We start from the raw sequence: 13,336 nt of genomic DNA, 5'->3' as shown, positions 1-13,336 counted from the left end.
CAATATCAAATTTTAATTTATTATACCTGCTTTTGTCGAGCAGTTTAGTGAAAATATCAGTAAGTTGAGTCTCGGTAGGAATGTATTCCAATGAAATTATTTTTTTCCCCTAATTCACGAATATAATGATACCTATTGTCAATGTGCGTGGTACATGAATGCTGAATTAGATTTTTAGAAATATTTATTGCACTGGAATTATCACAATATAAGACCATAAAATCCTGTGCAATTCCGTAATCGCTTAAAATTCTATTCATCCATACAAGCTGAGTACATGCATTTTCAGCTGCGATGTATTCAGCCTCAGTAGTTGAAAGTGATACGAAACTTTACTTCTTACTAAACCAAGAAACTAAACAATTTCCAATATAGAAACAACCACCACTGGTTGATTTCCTATCATCGATATTACCAACCCAATCAGCATCAGTGTACCTAGCCAAGTGAACACTAATATCATATGGATACCAAAGACCCAAATTAGTAGTACTTGTGACATATCGAATAATCCACTTAACAGCAGTTAGATGTGACTCTTTAGGGTTAGATTGGTATTTAGTGCAAATACCAACACTAAAAGCCATGTTAGGTCTACTTGCAATTAAATAAAGTAAACTGCCAATCAACTATGATATAATTTAGGATCCACACATTTACCTGTAGAGTCCTTTGAGAGTCTTAAAGTTGTACACATAAGAGTATCAAAAATTTTCTCATTCTTAAATCTGAACTTTTTAATTAAGTTTAAAGCACATTTGGTTTGAGAAATAAAAATGCCATCAGGTTGTTGTTTTACTTGTAACCCTAGGAAATAATTCAATTCCCTAACCATACTCATTTCGAACTTAGATTTCATAAGATCTGCAAACTCAATAGTCATATTAGTACAGGTAGATCCATAAATAATATCATCAACATAGATCTGTATCATTAAGTTATGATCGTTATGTTTCTTAACAAAAAGAGTCTTATCAACACTTCCCATTTGAAAATTATGACTTAGTAAAAACTTTGTCAATTTTTCATACAAGCCTTGGGAGCTTGTTGCAAACCGTAGAGAGCCTTTTTAAGGTGATAAACATGATCAGTGTTCTTAGGGTCTTTAAAACCCATTGGTTGTTCAACATACACTTTTTCATGTACATCACCATTTAAGAAAGCACTCTTTACATCCATTTGATAAATTTTGAATTTTATAAAGCAAGCAATGGATATAAATAGTTTGATTGATTCAAGATGAGCTACTGGGCCAAATGTTTCATCATAATCAATTCCTTTAATTTGAGTGTACCCTTATACAACCAGTCTAGCCTTATTTCGAATTATATTACCAAGTTCATCATATTTATTTTTAAAAATCCACTTAGTACTGATAATTTGTTTATCTTTTGGTCTAGGAACAAGATACCAAACATCATTTCTCACAAATTAGTTAAGCACATCTTGCTTCGCAAGAATCCAGTTTTCGTCAGTAAGAGTTTCTTTTACGTTAGTCGGTTCAATCTAAGAAGTAAAGTACATGTAATTACATATATCTTCTAGTTTTTTATGAGTGTGCACACCAGTGAGAGGGTTTTCAAGAATCTGAGTGCTTGGATGATCTTTAACAGTCCTTAGTTCAGTGTTATTTTGACTTGAAGTATTTGGTTTGTCAATTAAAAGAACTTCATCATTAATGAGCTAGAGGTATGTGTATTCAAGTGATCATCGATGACCACATTAATGGACTCTTGAATAGCACCAGTTCTCTTATTCAGTACACGATATGTGCAACTATCTAAAGAATACCCTAAAAAGATCCCTTCATCACTTTTGGTGTCAAACTTACCCAGATTTTAATGGTCACGTAAAATATAACACTTGCTGCCAAAAACTAGAAAGTATTTGACAGTGGACTTCTTAATGAACCACATTTCATGAGCCATTTTATTATTAGACTTACTAGTATAGACCCGGTTGATTATGTACCAAGCAGTATTCAAAGCTTCAGCCCAAAGATTTTTAGGGAGCTTCATACTATTCAACATTACATTAGCCATTTCTTGAAGCACTCTATTTTTTCTTTCAATAATTCTATTTTGTTGTGGTGTTTTGGGTGCAGAGAATTCATGCGATATTCCCTAATCGCTACATAATTTCTCAAAACTGCTATTCTCAAATTCTGATCCATAAACACTACGGATCTCACATACTTAAGAACCTTTATCCGTTTGGATCAGTTTGAGAACCCTTTTTACTTCTTCAAGGGTTTTTGATTTATCCCTTAAAAAGGCTACCCAAGTGAATCTGGTAAAATCATCCACGATTACCAAAATGTATTTTTTGTCACCTCAACTCTCCATCCTAGTTGGTCCTATAAGATCCATATGGAGAAGCTCGAGTGGTCTTGATGTGGCATTGGATTCACCTTTTTGTGAGTGCTCCTTATTTACTTGCCAATCTAGCATTCGTCACATATTTTGTCTACTTTCTGTAATTTAGGTTGACCTCTTATTAGTTCTCTTTTGCTCAATTTATATAAATTACAGTAGTGTACATGTCCAAGGCGTTTATGTCATAACTCAGTCTCATCGATATGGACCATGTAATATGATTGACTAGATGAGCTAGAATCACTAACAATATAGCAGTTTTTAGAAGTTCTACAACCAGTTAATATTACTGAACCCTTTTTGTTTAGAATTTCACAACCTTAGTTAGAAAATTTTACACTATGATTGTTATCGCATATTTGAAATATGCTTAACATATTGTGTTTTAACCCTTCAACATATAAAACATTCTTAAACAAAGGGAGATTATAGAGTTGAACCGTACCTTTGCCAATCATCTTGCAGTTGCTACCATCACCAAATGTGACTAAGCCATCAGCCATGCCTTTAAGATTGGTGAATAGACCTTTATCACCAGCCATATGCCTTGAGCATCCACTGTCTAAGTACCACTTTAAATGGCTTGTAGCTTTGAAAGCCTTATGGACAACCAAGCAAGTAACCTTTAGAACCCATTTCATAACCGTTTTGGGTTTAGGTGTATAGTTGGTCTTCTTATGTTTGTAGTTGTTGTAGGAATGACCCACTGAGTTAGATTTTAAGAGCTCCTTAAGCAAATTAACTATTTTCTTAGCTAAAGGGTTTTGGTTCTGATTTTTATAATTGATATGATTACTTTTAGGTTTGAAAGATTGAAAAGTTTTGGTGTTTTTCAAAAACTTCTGATTAGAACTTTTCTCTTTTGAGTTTGAAGAATCTCCTTTTACAAACTTGGGAGGAGTATTCTTCTATTTATAAGGAATATTTCTATCATAGCCCAAATCGGATCGGTCGCCACATTTTCTTGATCCAGATAACAGTTTTTCTAACTTTGGATTGCCTTGGGCATACTCCATGTATCCTTTAAACTCAAAAGTGAAGAAACTTGAAGTTTAAGTTTTTCATTTTCAGATTTAAGATTTTCAATCAGGGAGGTTTTGAATTCTAAATCGCACTTAGTCTTTTCAAAATAATCTAAAATGCGGGATTTTTCTAAAATAAGAGAATCAAAATTTTCTTTAAGCGTTGAAATTTTTTCTTTTTGAAGTTTAAGTTTGACAGCAATTTTACAACTTTCCTTATATAGGGCATTGTAAGCATCTTGAAGATCTTCTTCATTTTCGTGATCACTATTCAGATTTTCTTCACTAGTTAAATCATCATTATCTGAAAAAATGAACTTGGCTAGAGTCATAAGGGCTTTAACTTCATTGCCCGACTCGGTTTCAGAATCTTCTGATTTAGAAGAGGCTTCAGAGTCAGAGGATTCATCCCAAGTAGCCAACATACTCTTCTTTTTGGGTTTGTCCTTCTTAGGACATTTGTTTGTCAAATGCCCATATTCTTGGCAGTTGTAATATTGACTATCTTTTAATGATTTCCAAGTTTTAGGTTTAGATCTTTTCTTACCATTTGATTTTTGAAAATCAACCCTCTTTTTACTTTTGAAAATTTTGTAAAACTTTTTTGCTAAAAGGGCCATATCATCTTCAGAGTTTTCTAAATCAGAAATGCTATTATTTTCTTGATAAACATTTTTAGAAGATTTAAGTGCGATAGATTTACCTTTAGGAGCTTTAAATTTTAACTCATAGGTTTGTAGAGACCCAACTAATTCTTCTACCATCATATTGTCCGTATCATGAAGTTCTTGTATCGCAGTACCTTAGAATTGAACCGTTCAGGAAGTGAGTATAGTATTTTTGCACATACTTTACTTTCAGGGATTTTATCACCAAGACCTCACATAGAGTTCACAATGTCATTTAATCTAGTGTAGAAGTCCATAAACATTTCATTTTCTTCCATATATATTTCCTCAAATTTGGTTGTGAGGATTTAGACTTTAGATTTCTTGACAATTGATGTTCCCTCGTGTGTCATTTCTAATATATCCCAAGCTTGCTTAGTAAAATCACAGGATATAATTCTTTTGAATTCATCTGGTGATAGAGCGCAAGTGATTGGCATTTAGTGCTTTTGCATTTGCACTACTCTCACTTTTTTGAAGTATGGTCCAAGAAAAATAAGGTGTTACTCTCATTGATTTTGATCCATCGATACTAGTTACTTCAGTGGTAGGAGGGGTCCATTCAGTCATTGTGGCTTGTCACACGCTCTCATCCATGAATTTTAAAAAGATCCTCATTCTGGCTTTCTAATAGGCATAATTAGTGCCATCAAATGGAGGAGGCCTAGTGACTAAAAAGCTATCAAAATTTGACATCCTATAAATAGCTTAGATTGATTAGCTCAGGAAATAAATCTAAAAATAAAACAATTAATGCGAGCTATTAGGCTTTGATACCACTTGAAAAGGCCAAGCTACATGTCCTAGAGGGGGGGGGGGGGAATAGGACTATGCCAAATTTTAAAATAATAATAGCAGAATTAAAGAATAAGATAGCCAAGTAAAGGAAAGATAGCAATTCACAATGCTAAATGTAAAACAACCTCAAATTCTAGTTATTCTAAGGAGAACCTTTCACCATAAAAACCAAGGGTTTATGGCAGGACAACCTTACTAGAACAATTAGAGAATTAAAAACTAATACTGAAGAGGAATAAAAAGGAAATAGCAAGAATTGAATATAAACTATTACAACATTCCCCACAATGCTTAAAATGTAAATATTACAACATTCACATCCACACATACATCCCACAATTTTGAATGATAAAAGATAGGAAAAATAAATCACACATCCACACAACACAGAGAGTTATAGTGGTTCGCCTGTGTGTAAACCAACTATTAAACAATAGCCACATAACTACTCCACTCCTAATATCCTCACACAGTGGATATTAGCGTTCACTAATCAAATAGGTTTTTCTCAGGTTCACCTAAAGCCTTCATAATTATGTCTTTCAAATGGGCATACACAATCCAAAAACCCCGCACTCTAAGTTTTCTAGCTCTCTTCAGATAACCAAAAGAAAGAGACTTTTTGGCTTAATCTCAAAAGAAACCAAAATAGAAGATTTACACAATAATGTAAAATACCTGGATTTCTCCTTTTGTTGTAGCTCGGAAGAACCAAGTCAGAGTAGAAGTTCGAATATAGAAGTTCAATGTTCACACTCACTTTGAAATGGTTCTAGGTTCTAAGTGATTTTAAATTAAACTAGTTGGGCTAGCTCTATTTGATTTTGATTCCAAGAAGTGGAATATCACAATTCCCTTTTCAAATTAGATTGGAATGCAGAAACAAAATCAAATAAGAAAAGCTAACAAAAGAGAATATTAAATAAGCACGATGTAGCTTAAAAAGAACACAAACTTATCTCTTAGAGTGATGCCTTACTATTACTTGAATTGGATGTAAAACTCTGAGATTCGTGCTCTATTTATAGTTGCAGAAATCATACCTATGATTGGTCCAGTGGACATTACGACTGCTCGAAGGTCGAACAGATTTTTGAATTTTGAGTGCGATCGGATAAAACCATTCCACGACTGGTCGTAGGTTGTCCACGACTGGTCATGACACCTCCATGACTGGTGGTGAACGAGTCGTGCACTGTTCACATGACCGGTCGAGCAGACTTCAGGACTGGTCATGAACAAACAACAAATTCTGAAAAATTACAACAAACTTAGGATTGGTCCTGTAATTTCTTAGATTGGTCGAGCCAGTGCTAGGACTAGTCGAACAGGGTTCAGGATTAGTCTTAGAACAACCTAAATTCATATAAAGTTATTCAATTTGAATTATGTATATAAAATGACCTACCCTAATGTCAATCTAAGGTCAATCATACCTTGAAAGTGAAGTATGAACATCGAACTCCCATTTCTTTAGATGATGGTTGACCTTTGAAGAATATGAAGCTTGAGATCTCTACATGATGTAGCTTGAACTTGAGATCTTCTAAAGATTAGATTTGTCATTCTTGAGTTGACTTCATCTTGAGTTGAACATTATCTTGAGTCTTGAACAAGTACTTGTCTTTTCGATGTATCTTTAAAAACTCTGAACATTGAAGCTTACAAAAGTGGACAAAGTACTTGACCTTGCTTTTCTTGAAGTAGATCATCGTTCTTAACTTGAAGCATTATGACGTAGCGTCTTGAACATATATACCAATGTGCTACACAAGACAAAGATTGTGTTTTCAGCACCACAAAATTTGACAACCAAAGGAGCAAGAAACCATAGCACTTATAGCGCCACATGATGATAGCCCCACATGATGGATGATCCATATCAAGCTGACACCACTTGATGGTCAGTCCACATCAAAGGTAGGACCACATGACGGCTGATGGACATTGAATGTGGGACCACGGATAGAAGGTTAACATCAAAAGTGGTCCCACATGATGAACAACCCATATTGAAGTTTGGGCCCCACATGATGGACGGTCTACACTAAAGGTGGGACCCACATGATGGATAGTGGACATTGAAGGTGGATCCTATATGATGAATGACCCACATCAAAATGTGGCCCCGTATGATGGACTATCCACATCAAGTGGGCCCCGTGTGATGGGAAATCCTCAACAAAGGTGGGACCCAAATGATGGATGCCATACATCAAAGGTGGGTCCCACATGATGGAAGGCCCATAGAAAAATGTGGCCCCACATGATGGATGGTCCACAACAAAGGTGGGACCCACATGATAGATGGTGGACATCAAAGGTGTAGATATTTGGGGCATGTTCCGTCTATAGTGAGATCCACTAAAATAACCATCCAAATTGCTCTTATAATGGAGTTGTCGTAATTTTTAAAAATGACATCAACTATTACTTTAAAAAAAAAAAAAAAAAAAAAAAAAAAAAACTCTTAGTTGAACATTCTATCAAACTTGCTTATTTCAAATAAGAGTTTTTTTTTTTTTTTTTATAGTTTTGAAAAAGTGATTTACCCAACAAGCTTATTTGAAACAAGAGTAAGAATAAAAACAGCTTATAAGACTAGTTGTTATTAGAAAAGCTTTAATTGGTTTGGAGTAGAGATGTCAAACAACCCCGTTGGAAATTTATGTTCATTCGGGTGAACCCTGTGAAAACACTAGGCCACAACTATTGTATAAATCTGAATCCAAATCAATAAAAAAAACAATACAAAAATATCCTATAGCCTTCTAATTTCAACTGCCCGTCCTGTTGAACAAAAATGCAGCCTCATCGCTAAAATTCTAAAAGCTTGGTTTCTTGAAGCCAACTCTCATTGTTGTCTAGAGATAGTGTAGATATTTTCCTTTTAAAAAATTAACAATCAAAATCATGGACATTAGATGGTCCCGTCAATCAATTTTTTCAGTTTCCCACACTAATCAAAATGGTTGTGACTGTCCAAAGTAGGGAAAACTATTTAGATGGTAATCAATTAAGTTTGATTTTGACTGTCATACTATCCAAAGTTGGGGAAACTATTTAGATGGTAATCAATTGATATATCTTCATTACTTATGTTATGTGAAGATATTGCTTTATGTTAGAGTTTCATCTCTTATCTCACACCAATAAGATGTAATCCCAAGCCATAATAAAACTGGATCAACCCTAAGTATTCAAAATTCGGATCTAATGCCACCGTTAATCTATACGCTTTATGCAAGCACATTAAATGAAGTTAGAATAATTACAATAAATAGAATAACCAAAATAATCAAGCAAGAAAACACATAACACACCTATTTTATGTGGAAAAACCTTGCAGGAAAAAATCACAATACAAAGCTATGGAAATCCACGATAATCAAAACTCTTAGAGCTTATACCACTCACCTTCTTCGATTATAGAAGAAAAATGATCTCCCCTTGTGATACGCACTTAAGAAAACCCTAACCTCTAGAGAAAATCACTTCTTAATCCCTTACAAGTATCTACAACTCTCTCACCTCACAAAACACTTTCCCTTAGAGAGCGTCTATCAAGCCCTCATCTAAGACGAACTTAAATACCCCAATTTGTGTTAATCTGGGTAACCCATCAATCGGACTTAATGGGACCTTCAGTTGGACCGAAATAAATTGACTCACACATATCAGTCGAACCTAAAATATGCAAATCTTTATAGTGTGCAAACTAATATTCACCCATTAATTCAGTTGGATCGATGGGATGCCGGTCAAACCTATAGTGACCTTCTCTACACTATCAAATTAGGCATCCCGCATAACAATCTCCACCTTGACTTACATTCTACTAAGTCACCCCGAAGATCTCCTGTGCAATCTCTACTTTGAGCAGAAACAATTCTCTACATTCTCCACTTAGAACGCAACTCCATCTGCACCCCTGTTGAGGGTGCCCAATCTCATCAATGGTTGGAGAGTTTGATCAAACCTAAGAAATGCTTGAACTTTTCTATGGTCACTGGCTTCGTCAACATGTTTCAGTATTCTCATCCATGTGAATCTTATAAAATAGAATCTCTCATAAAGTAATGAGTTCCTATATCTTGTGGAACCTTACATTGATGCGCTTAGTTCTCGCGTGATACATCTAATTCATCGCTAGATGGATAACACTCTTACTATCGCAATACAACCGAATTACCTCATACTTCAACCCTAGTTCTCTTATTAGACGTTTGAAGAAAAATGTTTCCTTTAACACCTCTATCATAACCATATATTTCGCATCGCTTGTAAACAACGTTGTCATAGATTGTAGCATAGATTTCCAACATATTGTTTCGCCTACTAATGTGAAAACATATTCTGTAGTGAACCACCTATTATCCAAATCACCTGCATAATCCAAATCTACGTAGCCTAAAACTCCACTAGAAGCTCCATGTCCCTCGAACATGATCCTAGTGCCGATTGTGCCCATGAGATACCTTAAAATCCACTTAATAATATTTCAATTCTCCATTCCTAGATTCGTCATATATCTATTGACCATACTAACTGCCTATGAGATATTCAGCCTCGAGCAAACCATTGCATACTTGAGACTCCCCACCACAATCACGTACAACAGACACGACCTAGCTAATAACTTAAAGTGACCTATTAGAGGCATGTTAGTTGTCATAGCACCTTCCATGTGGAACCTCTCTAACACATTTTGCACATATTCCCTTTGAACAACCATGACTTCCCAGACCCTCTATCTCTATGAATTTTCATGTTGGGGATTCTCTTTGTAGTGCCTAAATCATTCATGCCAAACTCCTTGCTTAACAAATACTTAAGAAAGAGTATCTGTCACGCCCCAAACTCGAAAACTGGGCTCACAAAATTTCCGATCGCCGAATCCGGTGCCGATAACCTCCATAGTACCCCATTCTCGGCTCCCAGCACCTATACGTCAGATTCCGATCCTGGGATCCTACAGTGAGGATTTCTAACGTACATTTATCCCATAAGAAGCATAACACAAGTATACCCAAATCACAAAGACAACATCATCATCACATATCCACTAATATAAACTTTGAATACAATGCTAAAGGAAAATAGATACATCAAAAAAAAAAATCAAAGCTCTAGAAGACAACTGCACGGTCCAAGCTCAACACTGTTGTGACCTAACGCCACCTACACGCATCTATCGCATATAAGCTTATATAAAGCTTAGAGGGTGGTGTGTCACGCCCCAAACCCGAAAATCGGCTCCACAGGAATCCCGATCACAAAATCCGGTGCTAACAGTCTCTGTAGTACTCCATTCTCGGTTCCTAGCGCTCATATGCCAAGTTCTGATCCTGGGATCCTACAAGGAAGATTTTCTAATGTACATTTACCTCATAAGAAGCATAACCACAAGTTTACCCAAATCACAAAGGCAACATTATCATCACATATCCACTAATATAAACATTTCAATACAATGCTGGAAAGAAAATACATATGTAGAAAAATCAAAGATCCAGAAGGCCGCTGCACGCTCTAAGCTCAATGCTGCTGCAACCTAACACCACCTGCATGCATCTATTGTGGATAAGCTTATACAAAGCTTAGAGGGTGGTGTAAGTGTGTGCGTAAGGTAAGTACCAAGTATCCAATATAATGCCATAATCATACAATATTGGGAATACTGATAAGATCATGAATCATATTATATTAGAGTAAGCGGAAATACTGACGAGCCCATGAGTCAATCAATATCAGATTACGCAATACAGATCAGCTATGCAAATGAGGAATCATAAAGAGCCAAATATTAAATGCCAAGGATGTAATGCAATATACAATTCCTGATAAGTTCACGAATACCGTCAGCCGTATTTAGACCATATAAATGCAAAAATATAGTAACCCAAAATGCTAAATGTTGCCAATGCAATGCAATATGCGGTGCGAATGAAATGACTATACCAGAGTGAAGTCAGGATGATATAGTATCGCAGGCTATGGGGTCTATCACAAGAGACTTCTATCTAAACCAGTCACATACCTAATTTGGATAGTCAGACTCAATGTGGTAAACTCCTGATCTCAAGTTAGTCGTGCGCCCCAACCGAAATCCTGGTCATTGCGAAGATACATATAATAATTAGTTGCGCACCACCAGCCCGAGTGGATAGTGATAATGAATGAATGAGTATGTAATTCCTGCTCAATAAGTCCACATATCAGTACGGTTCATCTCTGGGATCATCACCGGGGTCTATTACACTCTACGCTAGCTTGCCGCCCTTATACGAGCACACAACTGGGCAAGTAGAAGAGACCTCACTATTTGCCTATCAATATTGGGCCCAGCTCGTCGATAGTAGACCCATTCCTCACGCTGGTCAGACTCAACCTTGATATTGCTCCCTCACTCAAGCGAGTAAGGTCACACCCCCTCCCAACCGACCATGACACAGTGGGAGATGCAGCCTCCTAGTATTTGGCCCTCATGTACTCATATATATCCACTCGGTCTCGACGTTGGGGCAACCTCTGGTACCAAGAAGGTTTATAAATTTTCACCCAGGGCCATCTATGGCAGCTTGATATTAGAATAAATTTTCGGTGTCTCGTCTAGCCATTCACGATATGCCTGTGGAGGCTATGGCCCTGACGTCGCTAGGGTATACAATGCAAGATGAGTGAGTCATACAATCCAATCATGCATCAATCCTGCGCATACCGTGCGCTCATGTGAGATAACCTCCGCCTATCAGGGAGTCTCATAACAATCTGCCTAATGACATATGTAATGGTCAACCACATCTCATAACAAACATGCAGATGATGCGTATAGGCATGTATCATGATGTTATGCTGTCACATACTCATAATCGATACCAATAACTGGCATGGGAGTCTCATAACAATCTGCCTAATGACATATGTAATGGTCAACCACATCTTATAACAAACATGCAGATGATGCGTATGGGCATGTATCATGAAGTTATGCTATCACATACTCATAATCGGTACCAATAACTGGCCTCGACAATCGGCCTCGACAATGTAGGCATTTAACCAATATTGCCCCCAAGGAGTGGCCCCACATACAGCCTAACATATAGTGGACCCATGGCCTCACACAAGAGTCTAATATACAACACCATGGGCCTCAGTCAAGAGCTTAATACACATCACGGTGGGCCTTTCACATGGCCCTCAAATGCATCACAATGGGCCTCATCACATAGGTCTCATATACATCACATTGGGCCTTAAACACGAACTGAATACACATCACAATGGGCCTCAAATATGGGCTGCATATACATCACATTGGCCCTCAAACACGGGCTGAATGCACATCACAATGAGCTTCAAACACAGGTCGCATATACATTATATAGGTCTCCACAATCGGCCTCGGCAATTGAAATCGGCATCAACAATCAGAATTGACACTCGAAATCGGCCTCGATACTCGACCTCGATAATCGGAATCGGCTTAAATACTCGGCCTCGACAAATCGAAATCGGCCTTGATACTCGGCCTCGACAATCGGAATCGGCCTAGATACTCGGCCTTGACAAATCGAAATCGGCCTCGACAATTGGAATCGGCCTATACAATTGGCCTCGACAATCGGAATCGGCCTCAATACTTGACCTCAACAATCAGAAATTGGCCTATACAATCAGTCTCGACAATCGGAATCGGTCTCGATACTCGGCCTTGACAATCGGAATCAGCCTCGATACTTAGCCTCAACAATCGGAATCGGCCTATACCATTGGCCTCGACAAATCGGAATTGGCCTCGATACTCGGCCTTGACAATCGGAATCGGCTTATACCATTGGCCTCGACAAATCGAAATCGGTCTATACAATCGGCCTTGACAATCGGAATCGACCTTGATACTCGACCTCGACAATCAAAAATTGGCCTATACAATTGGCCTGGACAATCAGAATCGGCCTCAATACTCGGCCTTAACAATCGAAAATCGGCCTATACAATCGGCCTCGAGAATTGAAATCGGTCTCAATACTCAGCCTTAAAAATCGGAATCGGCCTCGACAATTAGCCTCGACAATTGGAATCGGCCTATACCATCAGCCTTAACAAATCATAATTAGCTTCGATACTCGGCCTCAACAATCGGAATTGGCCTATACCATCGACCTCGACAAATCGAGATCGCCCTCGACAATCAGAATCGGCCTATACAATCGACCTTGACAATCGGAATCGATCTCGACAATAAAAAAATCAGCCTATATAATCGGCCTCGACAATCAAAATCGGCCTATACCATCAGCCTCGACAAATCAGAATCAGCCTCGATATTCTGCCTCGACAATCGGAATCGATAATCAGCCTAAGGGAATGTCACAATGTAGACATTAAATAATCATTGCCCAACAATGTGGCCATTTAACCAAAATTACTCCCAATGAGTGGCCCACATAGAGCTAAACGTATAGTG

The sequence above is a fragment of the Magnolia sinica genome, chromosome 9 (assembly GCF_029962835.1).
Source record: "Magnolia sinica isolate HGM2019 chromosome 9, MsV1, whole genome shotgun sequence".
In the NCBI taxonomy this organism is placed as follows: domain Eukaryota; kingdom Viridiplantae; phylum Streptophyta; class Magnoliopsida; order Magnoliales; family Magnoliaceae; genus Magnolia; species Magnolia sinica.
Note: the sequence above shows the minus strand (reverse complement) of the source record.